This window comes from Homarus americanus, unplaced genomic scaffold (assembly GCF_018991925.1).
Source record: "Homarus americanus isolate GMGI-L3 unplaced genomic scaffold, GMGI_Hamer_2.0 scaffold36970, whole genome shotgun sequence".
NCBI lineage: Eukaryota > Metazoa > Arthropoda > Malacostraca > Decapoda > Nephropidae > Homarus > Homarus americanus.
In genome coordinates this window covers 2,851,706-2,871,447 of record NW_024740094.1, presented here as the reverse complement: position 1 = coordinate 2,871,447, position 19,742 = coordinate 2,851,706, and the positions used below count along the sequence as shown (strand labels likewise).

The window sequence follows — 19,742 nt, the reverse complement described above, 5'->3', positions numbered from 1 at the left end:
GATAATTATTTGTGTTTACATTGAAGGAATTTATTTTTGGGAAAATCGTTGTTATTTTAATGTGGATTTGGTTGATAGTGTAATTTTTTGTATTCAGTTTTAGTTATGTAAGTTACTGTTTTACTACTAGAATAATGAAGACAGTAATATCTTGATAGTTTCCAATTAGTGTGATAGAGATTAAATATTCCCATAGTTACCCCGTAAAAAGTACATTTCCCCTCCGTTTTCTTAATATCAGTTTTTTCTGGCGTTCCATCACAACAGAAACTAATTCATACAATAATTGATGTTTCTTTATACTTGTTCTTTTTATATTGTATACTTTCTACTCCAAAACTACAAGAGAAAGGGAATACTTTCTCCTGTAGGGGCTTGGTAAGTGGATAATGTCATTTTTCTTATCTACGTAATCATCGTTTTCTCTTGACCATTTTAGGGGGTAACTAGACCATATCAAATAAGGGCATTATGATTCGTGTGGGCTGTGGGCTGTGGACTGTGGTGTGGGCTATAGGGTGTGGTGTGGGATGTGGGCTGTAGCATGTTGGATGTAGGCTATGTGTTATGGGATGTGATATGTGGAATGATGAAATGTGGTATGTGAAATGGGGTGTGTCGGTGAAAAGGCTCACAACCTCAGCAGAAGAAGAAGAAGAGAATGTTATACCTGAGCTGCTAATTAATGGCCTGTCTGTGGCTCAGTCTCTCTCTCTCTCTCTCTCTCTCTCTCTCTCTCTCTCTCTCTGGTATGACTGTTTAGTAGTTTATATTGTACACACACACACACACACACACACACACACACATATCTCAAATTACAGCTAAAATTTCTGAAAATTTCAACGAAAAAACAAAATTTGGCAACTCCTCTTTCTCCTTCTTCGGGTGCCAGGTGTGCCATATAAGGCCAGGCACCTTCACTGACCATGACACTCTATCTCGACCCTCCATACGACCTAGACCTACGCCTCACACACACACACACACACACACACACACACACACACACACACACACACACACACACACACACACACACACACACACACACTCATAGTTATTATACCCACCCACGAAACGATTGATGGGTATATAATCTGCAGAGTAATATCCTGTCTGTTAGGGAAGGATGTGGTCTCTCTCTCTCTCTCCTCCTCTCTCTCTCTCTCTCTCTCTCTCTCTCTCTCTGTTTCATCTTTAGTTTTCGGAACCTGTCTGGCGTGTCTGGAAGGACATTGTGTGTGTGTGTGTGTGTGTGTGTGTATACGTCACACGGAGTTATTAACCATAAATTTCGTAATGAAATAAAAGAAATATTATCACCATCATTAAATCACCATCAAATAATAGTAACTTAAATTGATACAAGTTATTTCGTCAATAACAAGACCTGAAGAGAAGGGAAAAAAATACGCTTAATATCGTCAGTATTGAAGGCTGTTAAAAGTTGTGGGAAAAAATTAATAATAATACAGTTTGGGGGTGAGGGAGGAGAGGTGAGGGAGGGGATGGGGGGAGGTGAAGGGGTGAGGGAGAGGAGGGGTAAGGGAGAGAGGGAGGAGGGAGGGGGCCGCGTTCGTGTCCTTGGCTGACTTTCTCACCCTAGATATTCAACATTTTCAATCCTCTTGCCTTGGCTACGACTTCGGTTCAATATAAAGGTGATTTGCTTGGTTCCCGGAATAAAAACTTAGATTTTTTATTTCTTTATGGTCGAGGAGCTTTTTTTTTTTGTTTAACCTTTTATTATGTATGGGATGTGTTTTACCTACTCAGTCAAGTTTTCTGTCTGTCCGTCTGTCTGTCTGTCTGTCTGTCTGTCTGTCTGTCTGTCTGTTCCAAGTAAATTTCAATACTGATTACATACTTCCTATTCCTCAAGTGCAAAGGTGTTGTACCAGGTAGACTTTTGGTTAGGTTAGGTTAGGTTATGTTAAATACAATTAATTAACCTAAGCTAACACTAACTTAAATACCCTTGAGTTTGGTAATATTTACTTATGGTTAGGTTAAGTTATAAACTGTAGCGTTAATTCCCTCAGATTTTACCCTTAACTTAACCTACTAACTTTATTTAATGATGGCTACACTGCTTGTTATAATACATGCTTAATAAGGAAGGAAGGAAGGAAGGAAGGAAGGAAGGAAGGAAGGAAGGAAGGAAAGGGAAAGGGAAGGAAGGAAGGAAGGAGGAAGGAAGGAAGGGGAAGGAAGGAAGGAAGGAAGGAAGGAAGGAAGGAAGGAAGGAAGGAAGGGAAGGAAGGAAGGAGGAAAGGAAGGAAGGAAGGAAGGAAGGAAGGAAGGAAGGAAGGAAGGAAGGAAGGAAGGAAGGAAGGAAGGAAGGAAGGAAGGAAGGAAGGAAGGAAGGAAGGAAGGAAGGAAGAGGAAGGAAGAGGAAGGAAGGAAGGAAGGGAAGGAAGGAAGGAGGAAGGAAGGAAGGAAGGAAGGAAGGAAGGAAGGAAGGAAGGAAGACGCTAAACCAAAAAGCTTCACATTTCACCTCTTTAGACGTGAAGAAAAATTTCACCTAAGAATCTCTAAATCCGGGTCCTGGTGTTGTTCCGTTTACCTGTGTGTGAGTACAGGTGTGTGAGTACAGGTGTGGTAGTACAGGTGTGTGAGTACAGGTGTGTGAGTACAGATGTGTGAGTCAGTGTGGCCTCCAGGGTACGACACTAGGTAGGGGGAGGAGGTCAGAGTCAAGCCAAAACCTGTCCAACATCACACTCAAGGTTAACACACCTAGATTACCTTGAACCACACACACACTCACACACACACACTCTCTCTCTCTCTCTCTCTCTCTCTCTCTCTCTCTCTCTCTCTCTCTCTCTCACACACACACACACTCACAGCTCCGCCCATATTAGCATTCTTAGCAACCGTCAACCAATCAACGTTCATGAATTACTACGGTTGCTAAGGACGCCAGAAGTGGGTGGAGCTTAGTCGATGCATCATTTACGTATATTTAATAAATCATAGGAAAAAATTCTTATGGTGTGTATGAGAGAGTGAATATTAAGTGAATAAAATGATAATAAATAAGTTAGATAATATATTTCGTTGGTGTAGGACGGATGTATGAGAGGTGACGTGTAGCAGCAAGGCGACTCATCATAAACAAACTTTCGGCTATCTTGTGACGTAACACGGTCCAGTCTCTCTCTCTCTCTATATCTCTCTCTCTCTCTCTCTCTCTCTCTCTCTCTCTCTCTCTCAAGCACGGCCTCTAGAGCATGTATAGGTCAAGTGAGTGTTTACAGTGTGTCTCAAGGCTCGATACTCAACACCATGTCACCTTGGTTACCTCAATTGTCCCTTAGATGATATTTAAGGTCCAGTCAGGGGTTCATAATGGGCCTTCTTCTTCTTCTTCTTCTTCTTCTTCTTCTTCTTTTTCTTCTTTTTTCTTCTTTTTTTCTTCTTTTTCTTCTTCTTCAGATTACGTCGAGAGGAAATACCACGTTAGATGTTTATCCTTCATGTATGCCACTCCCTCACCTCCCTCCCTCACCTCCCTCCCTCACCTCCCTCGACCCCTCCCCTCCTTCCTGCCGCCATCCTGGTCATCCACCACACACACACACACACACACACACACACACACACACACACATACACACACACACATACACATCAATAAAGAATAATCACTACTTGTTAACCGAATGCATATGTAAATCTACTTATTATATTTGGCCATAAAAGTTGGATAATCGCCTCATAAAGCTCATCCGGATCACATGAAGATTAACCTACCCTAACCTAACCTAACCTGCTGCAAAAGTTATATTTGTAATCGAATTTTCCTCGTTTCACCCTATGACTTTTATAATAAGTCTTTTCACAATTATTTAGTGGTAAAAAAAAGCCAAAAACCTATAAAAAATAGACAAATGTAAGATCACACAAACACTAGCTTCTTCTACTGCATATTATGTCGCATTGGGAAGTTTATTTCAGTGTTATATCAACTAAACTCACTTTTTAGTAATTATATCACATGTATAGTATAATATATAGCTAATAAGTCCATCCTACATATAAAAATTGTGATGGAATTATGGAACTACACTAACTGCGACTGGTATTACAGGGGCTACTTTTTGTACTAGTTACCCATAAATATTAAAAGAAAATGTCCACATATGGAAGTAAAAGAAAACGAATACGATAAAAAAATCTAAACGCCAAACTATACTACATTAGGGCAGGCTGGTTTGATTGAGTATACCTTCAAATCATAAGCCTTCGGGGCCTCAGGCAGTGCTTCTGACAGCAATTTAAGTCACAACACACAGCTCTGAGAGAATGTTATAGTCAGGCACACCCTCTCTTTGTCCCTGGCGCCGTCGTTGTCTCCCACCTCACCATTGCTTCCGTAAAGTAACTTGTAGTCGTTTCATTATTATGTGTTCCTATGCAATTTACATACGCATAAAACCCGTTCCTAGCGACGGTTAACACCCAACCTCTCAATATGGCGCTACAATTAGGTCACTCCTGTAATAAAACCTGACAGATTGAATATTATGTGTCAGGTTAAGTGGACTCATATTTTTGGAAGGAAGTTTTGTTGTTTGAATGAGCGTAAAAAGTTAATCCGTTTAGGTGTGTGTGTGTGTGTGTGTGTGTGTGTGTGTGTGTGTGTGTTCAAGCAGTTAGTCTGTTCTTTGTTTTCTCACCTCCTTCAACACCACCGTCATCACCTCCTCCTCTTCCAACACCTTCTCTTTCTCCAACACCCTCTCCTTCAATTCAATACCTCCTCCAACACCTATTTCATCACCTCCTCCAGCACTTCCTTCAACATCACCTCCTCCAGCACCTCCTTCGCCCCCTCCTTCATTAGCCTCTGTTAGTTCAGCAGGAAACTAGATCACCGGGAGAAAACCTGCCATGTTTGGTCGGGTCACACGCCCTCTCACATCTGTCCCGGGGATCTGAACCTTCGACGCTGTGGTGAGAGGCAACCGTGCTACAGCCGTACTTCCAACACCTAGTTCTGTCAACACAACTATACTGACAACAAATAGGCCTAGTTCAACACATAGATCTAACTGTACCAACACAAGAATGCTGACAACACATGAACAACTCTGCCAACAAGTGAGTGGTGGCAATAAGGTCTGCCACCTGTAGACGACCACATCCTGTCCCGTGATCCTCTGCCTTCCTGACAACACCACACGTCCTAGCTAGGGTGAAACACGCACTTGAGGGTGAGACACACACTTGAGGGTGAGACACACACTTGAGGGTGAACTACAGACACTCCCACACCACACCACACAACACACCACCACTCCCATACCACAACACACCTACCACACACTCACCACCACCGCACCACTCCCATACCACAACACACCTACCACACACTCACCACCGCCGCACCACTCCCACTACACCACCACCACACCACAACACACCACCACTGCACCACTACCACAACACACCTACCACACACTCACCACCACACCACAACTGACCGTCTAAGTAAAATTCACAGACTTTTCCTCGTATCAGATCATTTCGTCTACATTCATATTTCATCGGTCACCCACAGCCATTATTCCGATTGAAACGATAAAGCGGACAGTATATATTTGCATTAATGTCTCCAATAGGATTATAGTCTAGGAAACAAACCACCAGCATTCGTACATGAAGGTGTGACGTAAGGACTTCCTGGTCTAACCCTCGAAAATATATCAGAAAGGGAAAACGTTCTTGGATTTTAATTGGATATATGTGTTGTGTCTTGTCCTAACCTCACACCAAGGTTTGTTTAGAGAAGGTGAGTGTGTGGGTAGTGTATTGATCTGGTATACATATATAACGCACATATACGCAGATACACACAAACATACACAGATGCACAAAGATATTCATAGACGGTACACAACGCGCACACACACACACACACACACACTACGCCTGCCTCCACTATACCTGTTCTCACCTGTGTGATTCATGCCTCGCTATACCTAAATTAATTGTATTTTACGTAGATTAATTGAGGTGTAGCCACAACAGATGGGGATTAATTCTATCGTTTTGGATATAGAAGCAGATATATCCATTTAGAGTGGATTAGGTTGGATATGTGGATATGGTATTGGATATAGTGTTAGAAGTGGATTAAGATGAACGTGGAGAAAGCAAATGTTCCTCGTTTTTTAGGTGGAATAAAAGAAATTTGTGAAAAAGAAAGGAAATGTTTTTATAGGTGGAATGAGTTAGGTGGAAGGAAGTGTTTTTATAGATAATTCGTAGACGCGAGAGATTGATAACGAGACCTTTTCACCATCGTCCTCTCTCTTGTTCGTAGAGTGAGTGAATCTTGTGAAAGGAAACGTCTTTTAGGTGAAATACGTTGCATATGGGGTGTTGGGAGAGAGGGAGAGGTAGAGGGAGGAGAAGAGAGGGAGAGGGAAGAGGGAGAGGGAGGGGGGAGGGGGAGAGAGAGGTGGAGAGTGAGAGGGAGAGAGGGAGACGAGAGAGCGACGCCCGCTGGACGCACACGTAACCCCGTTGACCTTGGAAGTTTAGCTCCACGCGGACACTTAAGCCAGCACCACGCCCTCCACCAACCCATATTTGTGTGTTTCGGTCTCTGTCCACCGTCTGTGTGCACCAGATCGTATTTGTGTGCACCGTATGTGTGTATTGGTGTGTCTGTGTGTACCAGTGGGTGGGTGTGCGCTGAAATAGGCGTCCGGTAAGGATGTGGTTCGGCTGGAGGCGGTGAACCAGGTCGGTACTCTCTGTGTTATAGTTCTTGTCCCTCTCCTGTTTCTTCACTCTCCTTCTCTTCCTGTTTTTGTCTCCTCTTTTGCGTTTTCTTTCTTCTTCCCTTCTGCTTCTCTTTCTCATTTTATTTATTTTACACCAGTCTTCTCTCACGTTTCCTTTCTTCTCCTTCTCCTCTTCCTCTTTTTATCTCTTCCACACTTGTCTTCCTTTCTTCTCTCCCTCTCCTTGTATTCGAGTGAAGTTTGCCTCCAGGCTTGTGTTTAGAGAGAGAATATCCGGGTTCTGTCATTACCACCAAGGAACTCTCTTATTTACACTAACCTTCCAGAGACACGGTATGAACATGTCCCTATAATAATCACCCAATAAACTGACCTCCATTAAACCTTGACCACCATTAACCCCGGGAACATTGACCCTTACGTAATTTGGCCTTTAACCTTCAGCTCTGTGCTATAACAACTATATTAACGAGGTACTGAAACGGTTTAACACCTTTTACCCTGGTCAATGCGGTCGATTTTACTGTGGGGGAATTCCGGTGGTTGGTAAAGGGTTGAGTCCTGATGGCTTCGACAACACCAGCCAGAGACTTACAAAAAGAACGAGAGAGGAACTTCAACTTCAACAGAGAACAAGGAGTCAGGAAATAATATTGGCCTCCTCTTCCTCCTCCTCCTCCTCCTCCCACTCCTCCTCTTCTTCCTCCTCCTCCTGAACTCCATCTTCCAGTCGGTCACAAAACAACAGACCCTGCACCTACTTTAAGACTGTTAATCCTTACAATTATCCTGCGTGTTCAACCTTCACCCCTAAAGTGACTTACAACATTCTTGCCACCAGCCAGCCAGCCAGCCAACGGACAGTAGAGAGTCAGTGCAATGTCTCAGAATGTTCTTTAAGTTTTTCAAAGCTTTCAGAACATTAACAACTGTACGTGTGTTACTAGAATTAAATGTCTAAGTTATAGTATCACTTGTCGTGTCTATAGTTAAGGAGACTTGAAAGGTTATTGGCTCAGAGACGAGGGGTGGGAGAGAGGGTTGTGGTGAGAGAGGTGGAGGGGAGGGAGGGTTGTGGTGTGGGAGGGTTGTGGTGTGGGAGTGTTGTGGTGTGGGAGGGTTGTGGTGTGGGAGGGCTAGGTGTGTGGAGGGTTGTGTGTGGGAGGGTTGTGGTGTAGGACTGTTGTGGGTGTGGAGGGTTGTGGTGTGGGAGGGTTGTGGTGTGGGAGTGTTGTGGTGTGGGAGGGTTGTGGTGTGGGAGGAACAGTTGTGAGGGAGAGAGTTATGGGGAGAGAGACAACAGTAGTTACACCTGCAGTTCATTATGGAACAGGTGAACGAAACAACACGGCATCTTTACTAACGTTCTCTTGCCTCAATGAATCAGCGTCCATCGCCCAGCCAGCACCAACTTCGGCACTGTCTCTACACACCTGTCTCCACACACACCTGTCTCCACACACCTGATAGTACCATCCTTCACACACCTGTCTCCACACACCTGAGAGTTCTATCCTCCATACACCTGTCTCCACATACCTGAGAGTACTATCTTCCATACACCTGCCACCTCACACCTGTAATCACCATACAGGTAGACTATATTAAGAAAGGTACCGATGCCCTCCTGGCTGCAAATTCTCAGAGGTGCGTAAGATAAAAAATCCCTCGTTAGTAAATATATCATCAAATTACCCTAACTAACATTTAACTTAACATCGTATAAGGGAATAAAATTAACATTGAAAATTATAGATATTTACGTTAACTTGGTGCTGCTAAAATGATTCAAAATCTAGTTATTAATCAATTTTACTATTCAGGGCAAAAATCGAACCTGTGAATTTTTGTATTGCTGTTGATCAAATGGGGTGTGTGTGTGTGTGTGTGTGTGTGTGTGTGTGTGTGTGTGTTGTGTGTGTGTGTTGTGTGTGTGTGTGTGTGTGTGCTTGTGTGTGTGTGTGTTGTGTGTGTGTGTGTGTGTGTGTGTGTGTGTGTTGTGTTGTGTTGTTCTCCTGTGAGGTGAGAAACGACACGTCCTTCAATCCACTAGAACCAGGAGCAGTATAGCCCAGGGAGGTATGCATCCCTGCCTGCCAGCACTCATCCACCTTCCTCCCACACGCCCATCGCTTCCCACACACGCCCCACACCTCCACATGCCCCACGTGCCTAACACTCTCCCAAACGTGCCCCACATTATCCCACATACCTTACCTGCTCCACACCCACATACGCACACATCCCCCCCCCCACACACACCTTCCCATACTCCCACAAGCTCCCACATTCATGCTCTCCCACACCCCCACACACCCACATGCATACCCTCTCACACACACATCCACCTTCCCACAGTACCACACTCTCCCACTCCAACACACACACACACACTCATACTGTACTCTCCCACACCACCACTCTCCCACACCCCCACAATAGCTCTAGGCTACTGTAGATCGCCTAATATTATTGACAACATAAGCAATGGATGGATTAAGTGGATAAAGTCTTCGGTTAAACGTGGATCTGTGTGGATAACTTGGACTTATAACTTGGTTTTAACTCACTTTAGACTTTGTACTCAATCTGTACTCTGGACATAACCCGGACTTAACAGTGACTAAATTCTAAACCCGGAAAATTAACATAAGGATTTTACACTTAATTTAGACTTTGGATTTGAATCATACTTTAGATACTGACTAGACTCTGGACTTGGTGTGGACTCCTTTTGGGCTTCCTAAATTTAGACTTGGCCAATTTAGACAATGTATCCTTGAGAATATAGTATGATTCATGCCAAGCAGTTAGGTCCAAATGCAATATTCTCTCTCTCTCTCTCTCTCTCTCTCTCTCTCTCTCAAGACGACAAAACAAACAGGAGAACACCCAATGAGCCTTGAGGAACGCCACTTTTGGGTGACACAACTTTCTCCCTCCTGTCGATACCATCCCACGGACAGAAACAATGTAAATCAGCGTCAGGAGTGTAGTAGTGTACAAGGAATGATGGGTTTATGACGACGTGTGTGTGTGTTAGTCTGTGTCACTGTGTGTTGGATTAATGGATTATCCTTTTGTTTTATATATAATCCAGCGAGTATCATCCATCAGCAGTATATGGACTTACTTCCTATCTATCCTTAAAGATAAAAATTTACTCGTCGCAATGCTATCCACTCCTTTACGCTCACCGCCTCCTATCTACGTCACCCTGCCTGTCCCTCACCGTCACTCACCGTCCCTCACCGTCACTCATGGTCGCTCCCTTACTTATACATACTGTATATAATTAAGATGCACTGCTACCTAACTATTAAATAACTAAGATTTCCTCTCATATTATACACCTGTGATTAAGACTTATTGTTATTTATATACCTGTAATTAAGGTTTCCTGTCATTTAGCCAACTTTAATTGAGATTTTTCTGCATTCTGTAATTGTCAGGTGAGGTGACGTGGAAGATTCTGTGTGTGTGTGTGTGTGTGTGTGTGTGCGTGTGTGTGTGTGTGTATGGTAGAGTATGAAGCAGCGCAGAGGTGTGAGGGCAGGCCAGGACAAAGCACACACACACACACACACACACACGCCACATTTTTCTCTGGGGAAGATCACGATGCGTGTGCTGGGAAGCTATGAGGGTGACTGACTCTCTCTCACTCTCTCTCTCTCTCTCTCTCTCTCTCTCAGCTGCCGTCATCAATAGTGTTAAGAGAGGCGGGGTGGTGGGTGAGGAATTGCTGATGTGGTCACTGAAATATGTTGACTAGTGGGAGCTCTCAAGGTCGAGGGTATGTGTGTGTGTGTGTGTGTGTGTTTGTTTATAACAAAACCACAAAATCCATAAAATCAGAGATAATATGGAATTTATTCAAGATAAATTAAAAGGGAAATAAAAAAAATACCACCATTACCAAAATTAACAATAGTCAGGCCAGGAAGACAATAATGAAGAGAATCCCACATAATGAAGGTCAGGGAAAATGGTGCTTCTCTCACACCTCTCCCAGCAGAAGGAAAAATGACCATAACTTGATATTAATCTCTGGCTCGCCAACACCACCAACTTCTCCAGCAAGAATCCAGTTTGATTTATTTTCTCACCAAGAATAAAATCAGTCTGTTGTGTCTAAGAAGAATTATAGCGGAAAAAAGAAATTCGTTGACCATTTGGACGGACGAACATTATAAACGAGTTATCACTGATCATTTAGGGAGTAGAAATATGAGTACTAAATAAACTTTAAAACTAAAACAATTACTAATATATATATATATATATATATATATATATATATATATATATATAAATTATGGAGATGTTAATAGTGTATTTCCCGATATATATGGGTCAAGCAGTGTCAAAAGTTGTTTATATTAAAAATTCGTAAAACAAAAACAAAAGAGAAAACGTTGAATGTAAACATGTACTTAGACCTACTGGGCACAAAATGCTAAAATAAATGTATATTGTCGAAGGAACTTAATACATAAACTATATATACCAAAAAAAAAATTATATGATTATCACAGGAAATAAATGTTTGGTTCCGTAGTAAACAGATCATCGTGTGTGTGTGTACTAGTGACCGGAGGTGGACGGTACGCCTTCGCCTTCGACACGTAATAGTGACTTAATGTTTGTGAGACGTAAGCTAAGGTGTGGCCCTGATCTCAACACTCCTGTGATTTGTGAGTAAGAAGGTGGTGTAAGTCCTCAGGTGTTCATGGATGCTGAGCTCTGAGGTGACGTGGGCGAATTTATGTAGATCCGGATTCTTGAAGATATATGTACGTGCAGTAATTCCATCCTCGTAAATAATGACGACTGATCTTGTCTAATTAAAGTATGATCTGATATCGATAATTTTTTTTTGGTCTCTCTGAATTTCGTCTCGTATATAGGATTAAATCTGTTAGCCGTGTGTTATTATGGTGAGATTTTTTTTTTATATTTGGGATCCCTGAGACTCCGAACCACAACATATGACGTCATCACCTCAAATATAAACAAAAGATGTACAGGTGATTTGTTTGTTCTTTAGTGTAAGACAAAACAGGAAGTGAGATTTGTGTTTGTATTACATCTATGTTAATTTATTCTGGGGTGAATGTTTCGTTTCATGCAGCAAGTATGAATGTTCCAGTGGTTGTTTGCGTTCAGAGAGAGAGAGAGGGGGGGGGGAGCGGGGAAGTGAGAAGAAGGAATAAACAGAACTACAGAGGGAAGGAAAGAGAGAGAGGAAGAGACAGAAACACACAGAAAGAACGAGAGAAAGACGGAAAGAAAGTGACAGAGAAGGGAGAGAAGACAGATAGACAGATATACAGAAAAAATGACAGAAACAAAGAGACAGACACAAACAGACAATGACCTAAACGCCCTGAACTACCACTGTATACCTTACCTTTGCTCCGCGTCGTAAAAGATGTGTTAAGCTGTGCCTCTTCCCGTCTCCTCAAACACACTCACACAGGGTCAGTCTGCCAACACCTGACCAGAGAGACAGTCACGTATCTTCACAACACACGTCATTATCATTATTCTTATTGTTATTTTTCTTATTTCATCTAATGTTATTCTTCGTTATTTTGTTATTTCACGTTTGGTATTTTCCACTTGATTTATTTTGTTTTATTGGGGGATTTATTTTTTGGTAGTGTTTCGTGTTATTTTTTGTTCTTTTGCGTTATCATCTGTTCTTTTGCGTTATCATCTGTTTCTTGTTATTTTCGTGTTGTTATTTCGTGTTATTTTCGTTTCATGAGTGAGTTACAGTTCCGTGGCTGATAACTTGTCGCTGGTGGCCGTAACCCTGGCAGCGTGGATTATGTTTCTTCATTGTCAAGCGGTTTTTATAGTTGTTATGACTGGTTTGTATAACAGTAAAAAAAACCTTCGTTGTTCCAAAACCCGGAAATAAGAAGGTTATTGGGTTGTTTTGGGGAATGAGACATAACGTAGCCTAACTGAGTCAACATAAAACACTTACGAAGAATAGGAGAGAGGGGCGGAGAGATAGAAGAAGAGAGTGACAGAGAGGGGGAAGAGGAGGAGGAGGAAGGGGGAAGAGGAGGATGATGTTGGGTTGTAGGGAAGGTCACCAGGCCTTCCTAGGTACTTTCATCAGGATAGGAAGGGAAGTGGGGGGGAGGAAGACTCCTACCGTACCCCCTTCTACCTCTCCTAGCACCCAGCACAATCATAGGTCAAGGTAGGTCATATGCTGACTCAAACAGAGAATTACCCTCTTAGAGATGTATGTATGTATGTTCTCTGTGTCTCTATCTCCCTCTTAAAGAGAGAAGTTCTCCCTACCTATATCTCGCCAGGTAATTGATCACCACAGCCACACACCTGAGCGAGGGAACACATGTGAGAGATTTCAACACAGCGAGAGATAGTGAGCCTTGTACCTGAACGCCTGGAGACACTGTGTTAAGGAGAATTACAGGAGCTTTCATTAGTTTTTTACGGTGTGTGTGTGTGTGTGTGTTAGGGTGTGTGTGTGTTAGGGTGTGTGTTAGGGTGTGTGTGTGTGTGTGTGTGTGTTAGGGTGTGTGTGTGTTAGGGTGTGTGTTAGGGTGTGTGTGTGTGTGTGTTAGGGCATGTGTGTGTGTGTGTGTGTGTGTGTGTTCCATCAGCTGTAAACCTCCGGGTGTTATGTTCAATCAGTCATGACGTTTGTGTTTAATAGGTGGCCATTAATAAGCTGCATATATGGCCACACGAGTGATGGGCCACACGACTGATGGGCCACAAGTCTGATAGGCCACAGTATTATCAAGCTAACACGGGTTAAATTGGCCATTAATCTACTCACCTGGTCTATGCCCTGACACGTGAAAGAAAAATATTACCAAAGAAGTAAATTTGGGGAGACGATATTTTTTTGTTTGTATCAAGAAAAATGTTGACATCTTCCATGAATTCGTTTTTTTTGTGTATTTGTTCACTTGTTTGGTTTATTTGTATTGTAATTTGTTTTTGTTTTCGAATTCACTATTGCTTAAAATATCAAATTAAACTCACTGTTGTTTTATTTCGACTCAAAATACGACACGTAAAGTCTGATTGAAATAATAACAATGATGACGCAAACTAAATAATTATTTTTTCACAGCGAAATTATTTAGTCTTTTTCACTTATTTTTTAATTTGTCGTAATTTAGGTATTGTTCGTACAGGAAGTCTAATTATAGTCTGATTATCATACAGTTTCGTAAAAGTCTAATTATTACACAAAACTCTTTTAAAAATCTTCGGAATTCCAGCCACAAAGTTTAATTATCACAACAAACTCCTTCAGTCTTTTCTACTGATGATTTTCCTTATTTTCTCTCTTATTTCTCGTGTTTTCAATCATTGTTTCTAATTAAAGTCTGATAATAGGTTAAAAATTCACATTACATATAATACTTTTTTTTCAAGCGTTTTCGAATTCACACATTTTTGGGGGAAAACTTCATTCACGAACGTTGTCTTGTTTACTAACACTACGGTGGGTGTGAGTGAGGGAAGGAGGGAGAGAGTGAGTGAGTGAGGGAAGGAATGAGTGAGTGAGTGAGGGAAGGAATGAGTGAGTGAGTGAGGGAAGGAATGAGTGAGTGAGTGAGGGGAGGAATGAGTGAGTGAGCTAGTTCACCTGGGAGGGAGCGGGACAGACGTTCACAGACACAGGGAGGAGTGGACACTGAGGCTGCACCACCAACAGTCAGTCTCCTCCTCCTCCTCGCTCCTGCCTTCCTCCCTCGCCCACGCACACACACTCACACCACCACACATTTCCCACTGACTTACGGACAATTCCTCGCTATAGACATCTCACTAACCTACCCTCTGGCTTTCGTTCACAGCATTTTCAGGTGATTCTCGACGGTTTCTCTCTGATTTTCGGTCATTTTATACAAACTTTCAATGTTTTTCTTTAACTATCGTTCAATATGATGTCTGTAAAGGCCTCCATCATCTCTGAACTGACTTACGTTTGAAATATTTCGGTTGAGTCCATCCATTTTCTCACTGATTTTCGTTCACAACAAAGAGAGTGAAAGAGAAAGAATTTTTAAAGATTTGTATCTGAAATTTTCACTCTTAACTGGAGAAGAGGCGGAGGAGGAGGGGGGCGGAGTTAAAAAAAGACCTACCTCACCTAGAGTCTTGATACAGTTTTGACGCCATCTTGGTGTATTGTCACGTGAGGAGACCAGTTAGATGTGTTTCTCAGTGAGGGAAGAATTTGTCCTGTGCGAATCCTGACTATGTGTTTATTTTCTGTTTTTTTACTGATTTTATGCATCTCTCTCTCTACCTGTCTGTGTGTCGTCCGGAACACTTAAGACACCCCTATAATAAGAAGGTTCAGGCAACATAGAAAACGTAAATCATAACATTATAAGACATTCGTCCCCTTCAGTTAAACTAACGAAGATGCGACAGTAGATACAGACGCAGACATTGACGCACTAGAAGCAAAAGAAGACATAGATAGATAGTTCTTCCTCAGCTTCTGCCAACCTAACTTAATATATTCACACGTCTTCCCCTATTAGTAAATATTGCGATACTTTTTTGTACCCTCAGTCATCAGAGTCACCGCACAGAAAAACTAGTTCCAGGTGTAACAAACCAGGCCGAGTCTCTCAAAGATTACCTTATGTTTATTTCGCTTGATTGAACGTATTTACTTAATGTAAATCTTAGGGTGATAGCATTAATGTTTATTCGTTTATTAATAAGTTTGTTTTTATCTTAAGTCATCCCGTTACAAGGAAAATCTAACTTACGATTTTTGGAAGGAATCTGGAATTATCACCTTGAGGATTCGTAAGATTTTAAGAGTATATTAGTCTTCTATTTTCACAAAGATTCATAAATTACGTTCCTTTAACTTACGATCTTTACACAGTATCTAGTTCAGGTAAGGTCTCAGTGTTATTACGTTCCTTTAACTTACGATCTTTACACAGTATCTAGTTCAGGTAAGGTCTCAGTGTTATTACGTTCCTTTAACTTACGATCTTTACACAGTATCTAGTTCAGGTAAGGTCTCAGTGTTATTACGTTCCTTTAACTTACGATCTTTACACAGTATCTAGTTCAGGTAAGGTCTCAGTGGTTCCTTTAACTTACGATCTTTACACAGTCTAGTTTAAGGTCTCAGTGTTATTACGTTCCTTTAACTTACGATCTTTACACAGTATCTAGTTCAGGTAAGGTCTCAGTGTTATTACGTTCCTTTAACTTACGATCTTTACACAGTATCTAGTTCAGGTAAGGTCTCAGTGTTATTTTGTTGTTAATGTTGTTTACGTTTTAGATATCTTTTACATGCATTTATACGTTACTTGTTATTGGTGTATATTGGGTGTAAATTAACATACGAACTTATTGGAATTAGTGGTAACTAATAATTAACTTGAATTACGTGTTTAAAAGACCTTAGTTGTTATTGAAGAGGTGTGATACATTTTAACAACCTCCAAGACTTCCAGTAAACTCCATCTATGATTAGTGAACCTTCTAACACTCCTTGGTGGTATGAGGGGCCAGACACCATATATGCCAGAGGGGTCATAATAATATATAACCCGCGGTCATTCTGCCTCTCGTCACTAAGGTTCACACTCCTATATCACTCTCATATATACACGACCCTGCCACTATAATATATAAACCCCCTTTATACGATAATAGCCGTTAAGGAGTTAAACTAGATGGGTGATATTAGGATGTGGGGGCACTGAGGAGTGTGTGGGCAGTATCCATATATGGGGCATTCTTAGTACAGTGTTGCCACCTCACTGTTGATGAGTGTAAGTCTTGGTAAACTTGTGACTTTGGGAAGGGAGAGTGATGATGGATGTGGTAACACTGTCTCCATTTTTGTAAGGAAGTTTGAAATGGCAAGTGATGTGTGTGTGTGTGTGTCCATAACTTCATACTTTACAAGAATAATCATAAACCAAGTATTTAATATTTGTATTATCATTCTTGTCTACTGTCATATAAATATAAATTATAAACAAGCACAACAACCAATTAACAGTTCAAACACCTCTTTTATTAACCCCGCTCACTGATGACGTCATTACCAGGACCACAACAATGGTACGAAACACCGAATCAGTCCACGAGTAGTAAATCAATTTCAATTCAGTAGTTTAAACTAATTAAATAAATAAACTTAAGTTAACCAGTTATTAATCATTAATTAGGGTTGTTATTTTATCGTTAGTGGTTCAGTAATGGTGTTTATTAAGCTGGGATTCGGATGGTTGACGGTTCAGTATGAAGGAGTCGAGGCCTCATTCACGTCACGAAGCCTCACTGTGAACTTTTGACCACTCCTACACAGCTCACCAAGTCCTTCCCTCACTCCTATATAATATGCCAAGTCCTTCCTTCACTCCTCCGTAACATGCCAAGTCCTTCCTTCACTCCTATGTAACATGCCAAGTCCTTCCTTCACTCCTACGTAACATGACAAGTCCTTCCCTCACTTCTCTGTAACATGCCAAGTCCTTCCTTCACTCCTACGTAACATGACAACCCTTACAACTGAGTATATTACATACTTGGTCAATCGGATGAATAACACACCCAATAAGTAATTACTTATCGATGTGGACTCATAACAATGCTTATGAGATGGTCTTACTTACTTCACACACGAGATATCAACACGTGGACAACCAACACGTTCTGGCCACCTCCTCTGAACGGCGGCTGGCTGTTCGTAAGATCTTCAGCTCACCACACCAGCATCTTACACGGCGCTATCAGATCTTAACAGCCTTCATCCATCTCCATACTGATGCTGGATGTCGTCCTGGCATATAACGACCACCCATGGCTTATTCAGTCACCTGTAACACAGAGGAGTAGGAACTTGAGAGTCAGGACAAAATGAGTTGACACGTATGTCATAAAATACATCTTGTAAGCTGATGGCACCTAGCACTTTACTACAGACTTAAAATTACGTTACTGGATAACTTGCATATACAAACAAAGCACAAATAAGTTAAATTCACTTAATATGACGCTTTCAACAAACTCACCACACCTAGAAGGCCTTAAATCAGTGTATGTATATCTGACTAAGGCTACTGATACAGGTTATCTCTTAAAGTTAAATTTACTTTGGAAGAGACATTTCAAGATGTTTAAGATAAAATGGATGGAACCTCTGGCTAGGGAAAACGTCTCTCTCTAGGGGTAACTCTTTAGTTTCACACATGTTTTCTGGATGTTGGAGGATATGAATAATTCAGTGTAGAACATACTAGCCGTGCTATTGTGACCATGACAACAAGTCCTTCCATCATTCCTAAGTAACATGTCAAGTCCTTCCCTCACTCCTACGTAAGATGCCAAGTCCTTCCCTCACTCCTATGTAACATGACAAGTCCTTCCTTCACTTCTATGTAACATGACAAGTCCTTTCCTCACTTCTATGCAACATGACAATTCCTTCCCTCACTCCTATGCAACATGACAAGTCCTTCCCTCACTTTTATATAACATGACAAGTCCTTCCTTCACTCCTATGTAACATGACAAGTCCTTCCTTCACTCCTATGTAACATGACAAGTCCTTCCTTCACTTTTATATAACATGACAAGTCCTTCCCTCACTCCTACATAACATGCCAAGTCGTACCCTCACGCATATGTAACATGCTGTTATGAACACTTCCCGCTTATTTACTTATGGACTTCAAAGCACTGGAATGTCACTTAGTAATTAAAAGTTTCACACCACAAACAACCAAAATTCCAACACTGGGACAGTTACCGAACACAAACGCAAAAAGCTGCCGTGGAAACAATACATTGAACAACCATATATATTTTTAGACATAGGTCACTCAAAGTTATTGATATAAGATAAAATAATTAGTGAAAGACGGTCCAGTGTTATTGGAACAAAGCTTAACAAAAAATAAATATGGTTATTCCTTATCTTCCATATTTAAATGTCTTATGCACAAGAACACCAAAATGAAATAGCACTGTGTAATACAAACACTGCTATCCAAGAATACTTAGGGGCAATACATGTATGAACTGGGGTAAATGCCATTCCAAGAAAATATACGAAAATATCAGTCTTACCGCATACACAGCAACAACCAAGGCCTCCACGTCCATAGGACCACCCGAAGAACCCCCACCGCACCTCAGATACAAGAGAGAAGGCAGTGGAAGGTAAAAACCCGGAGTGTCTGCTCCAAGTGACAGCTGAGTGTGGAAAGCCTGAGCCTGTCATTTGTCAAGTCTTCCACGTCCCAAGGTGGCAACATCAAAACAAAAGAACGTCGTTATGCCCAGCATTCCCAACATGTGTACTTACAATTATTCATATCATCCTAAATATAACATCATACTTTATCAACTAATGTAAGAGTGCATAAAACAATGAGATAAAACACGGATCAAGTTATGAAATAATAAAAGAATATTTACAATAATATATAGAAAATATAGTAGTCATGTCACTTAAGTTACCAAATAAAGACGGTTCCTAACACATGCCAAGTCCTTCCCTCACTCTTACACAGCATACTAAGTCCTTCCTTCACTCCCCTGTAGCATGCCAAGTCCTTCCCTCACTCTTACACAGCATACTAAGTCCTTCCTTCACTCCCCTGTAGCATGCCAAGTCCTTCCCTCACTCCTACACAGCATACTAAGTCCTTCCTTCACTCCCCTGTAGCATGCCAAGTCCGTCCCTCACTCCTACACAGCATACTAAGTCCTTCCTTCACTCCCCTGTAGCATGCCAAGTCCTTCCCTTACTCCTACACAGCATCATAAGTCCTTCCTTCACTCCTCCCCTATAGCATGCCAAGTCCTTCCCTCACTCCTACACAGCATACTAAGTCCTTCCTTCACTCCCCTGTAGCATGCCAAGTCCTTCCCTCACTCCCTACACAGCATACTAAGTCCTTCCCTTCACCCCTG

The 19,742-nt window shown here is 41.6% G+C and overlaps 1 protein-coding gene across 2 annotated transcripts in view; it reads right to left on the bottom strand.

Moving 5' to 3' along the window:
- LOC121875150 overlaps positions 1 to 14,475 on the bottom strand; it is a 79,248-nt gene extending 64,773 nt beyond the window's left edge. The window contains exons 1-2 of one of the 2 annotated variants that reach the window (XM_042379574.1): positions 14,419 to 14,475; positions 12,181 to 12,669 (exon numbers count right to left, since the gene is read on the bottom strand). The gene's annotated coding sequence lies outside the window, so the exon portion shown is untranslated. The remainder of the gene's footprint in view (positions 1 to 12,180; positions 12,670 to 14,418) is intronic. The other variant, XM_042379575.1, reaches the window with a different exon arrangement.
- Between the last annotated feature and the right edge of the window lie 5,267 nt (positions 14,476 to 19,742).